Raw genomic sequence first — 3,058 nt, 5'->3', positions numbered from 1 at the left:
AGAAGATGAGTGCTCCGACTAGAGAAAAGTTTAGGTGACCAAGTTACCGAAGAGAGCACAGATGACGGCTCCAATGCCGGAGAGATTGTCGAAAGGAAAGGCCAGAGAAGTTCCTGTAGTGTGGAGGTATTTTCGGCTATTGAAGTCTGACAAAAAACAGAGTAACGCGCACTGTAAATTGTGCCGAAAGCATGTTTGCACAAAGTCTGAAAAAACAACAAACCTTTTTTATCACCTGAAGCAGTGCCACCCACGCTCAATCTCTGACTGAAAGCGCTAATTCGTCATCGAAAACAACCAGGGGAATCCCTGTGAAGCAGCAACAGTCAATTGAGTCTGCTTTCTCCAGTGTCTTAGCATATGACAAAAAAGCTAAGAGACATAGCAACATAACGAATGCCATAGCTTACTGTCTTGCTAAAGACATGCTATCAATAAACACGGTCCACAATGAAGGATTCAAGCAGCTAATTAAGGTAATGGATCCTCGTTACCAACTCCTTGAACATAAACATGTCTCTCAGACAGCGCTTCCAAAGCAATATTATAAGTTAGTCAATTTTGTCTCTTCTTCTGTAAAATAAACTAAGATTTATTTTTAGAATTAATATTTTGTTTCTAAGTGGAACTGACAATTTAGTAGTCTGTTTTGTTTGTTCTACTTTGAAACTTAAAGGCTTTAGCGGCTACTTTTTGTGTAGTTTGTAATATTTGCCTTTATTTTGCCTAAACTGAAGCCTCATTTTAAGTACATCTGCCCTGTTGAACTTATTATGGGAAATAAATATTGAAATCAAAACAAGCTGCTGATTATTTCACATTTTACTTGTGAGCAAAAGCACATTTAAATCTTACATATATAGTTATTTGGCTTATATCGTGATATATATCGTTACCGCACATGCTTCAAATTATATTGCGATATGGATTTTAGGCCATATCGCCCAGCCCTACTCAAAAGGTCTCATCAAGTCCCGATTTAATTCGATTTATGCTGTGTTATCAGTGTTTGCATTGATAGCATGGCTGTGGTGTCATATCACTGTATGCTCTCGGTGTTTGCTGATATCAAACTGTGGTATGAGGACCACTGTGGGTTAATCTTTGTAGTGATACTCACTCCGTTTTTTTATTTAGACCTGGTTTAATTCTGGTATAGTTGAATATTTGTATATAATCCCCGCAGCTGTCAGACTCTATAACAGGGGTCACCAGCCTTTCTTAAAACTGAGAGTTAGATAAAACTGTGAACAGTTTGGTTCATCTTTAGTTATATGGTTCTATCCAGCATATTCTATCTTGATATGCTGTCTTATCACAGGTTAATTTTTCAAAAATATTAACAATGATTTATGCAAGGAAAGGGCTACATACAACTCTTTATTTCTATTAATGTCTTACTTCATTCCTACCTGATTGACATGTTTAGGAATTATGAGTGATTGGCTCACTGTAGTGGTAAAAGTGGCTACCAATCAAATTATGATATGTTAAAGTTAAAACAAAACATAATTGACTGTTTTATATTATATCTAATATATATTATGTAATTATCCTTATAATTACAAAATGTTTTATGTAAGATTTATGTTTTGTAATTTAAATCTGACATCACAAAAGTACTTTAGAGTTTGAATATTTTGTAATTTTGTAACTGCAGTACACATAATACTAATTTTGAACAATTTTGTCCAGGTTCCTTGACACCAGGGTCTCCTCCAGGACCATCGCGTTCAGTTACAGAGTCGGTGTGTCCACGGTGTGCCAGATCATCCCCCAGGTAGCGACGGCCATCTGGGACTGTCTAGTGGACGACTTCATGGCTGTGCCTTCACCTGGAGACTCATAGAGAAAGTATATACAGTGGTCCCTCATTTATTGCAGCAGGGTTTCTCAGAATAACTAGCCCCTCGCCACACACTTTATACACTTTATTTTTTTATTTTTTTTACACACATGAAGATTAGTCACAGTTGTCACAAGTTGATTCTCACAGTGCAAACCTTTGTAGATTTCAAAACGTAAAAGTATCATTATGCCGTGTTTTTTCTTCGTCTTCCTGCCACTTTTGTGCGCCTTTTTCCGTCCAGGAGTGATGATGTCATCATCACTCCATAAGCCAATGAGATTATCACATGACATTTATGAACAGGGATATCTCTTTTTAACTGTTTTCAATTTAACGTAATATTTAAGTGTTTCTTAGTTTTAGACTAGTTGGTTAGTCTATTTCAATGTTTTAAACCATATCCCAGGTTTTTACTTCACTATTTATAGAGTTTTAACAAGCAAATAAAAGACAGAGCTTAATTCTGTAAAGATTAGATGAAAAATACTCAAAGGATAAATTCAATTGGTTTATTATTTTGTTACATAAGTTGAAAAAAGTAAAACAAGTAACTACAGAAACAACATAAAAGGAAACTTAAACAATCAAATAAATAAATGAAGGGGGGAAGGGAGGAGGAGAGAAAACCCCAACAATCCCCTCTGAGCAAGCACTAGGCGACAGTGGGGAGGAAAAACTGCCTTTTAACGGGCAGAAGCCTCCAGCAGAACCAGGCTCAGGAGGGGGCAGTCAACTGCTGGGACTGGTTGGGGGGGGGGGGGGGGGTGAAAAAAGAAAAAAGATTAAGAAGGTAGGGAATATGTGTTAGGAGAGAAAGGGAGAGGGGGGACAGGAGAGGTGAAAATTAAGATGGATCACAGGTGGAGGAGGACGAGGCTAAATCATCTGAATAACCAGGCAGACGCCTCTTTTCTTCATTTCCAGGTATTTTTCCATGAGCGCTTTTTTCTCCAGGATAAGGGTTCTCAACTGATCGTTTGTTTCTGCATTTTGCTCCTCGAGTTGCTTGCATCTTTGCTCCATTTCTTTTAATCCTGCTTGTTCTTTTCTAGGCTTTTCTTCCGGGTCTTTGTATGTTGCCTCCTCCATTTGATTTGCCTTGCACATGTCTGTATTTCTCTCTTGTTTTTTCTTGTACATCTCTTCTATCAGGTCGATTTTTCTCTTGAATACTTGATGCATAAGCAGCAGGTATTCATATTTTTTCTC

The 3,058-nt window shown here is 37.5% G+C and overlaps 1 long non-coding RNA gene across 1 annotated transcript in view; it reads left to right on the top strand.

Moving 5' to 3' along the window:
- Window positions 1-2,575, top strand: part of LOC146509363 (uncharacterized) — a 5,095-nt gene extending 2,520 nt beyond the window's left edge. Inside the window, exon 2 of the long non-coding RNA XR_014876401.1 lies at window positions 1,696-2,575. This is a non-coding gene — a long non-coding RNA (uncharacterized LOC146509363). The remainder of the gene's footprint in view (window positions 1-1,695) is intronic.
- Window positions 2,576-3,058: the final 483 nt, after the last annotated feature.

Source organism: Neolamprologus multifasciatus, chromosome 10, assembly GCF_963576455.1.
Source record: "Neolamprologus multifasciatus chromosome 10, fNeoMul1.2, whole genome shotgun sequence".
NCBI classification, from domain to species: domain Eukaryota; kingdom Metazoa; phylum Chordata; class Actinopteri; order Cichliformes; family Cichlidae; genus Neolamprologus; species Neolamprologus multifasciatus.
The sequence above is the reverse complement of the archived record's forward strand: the minus strand, read 5'-3'. Positions and strand labels throughout refer to the sequence as shown.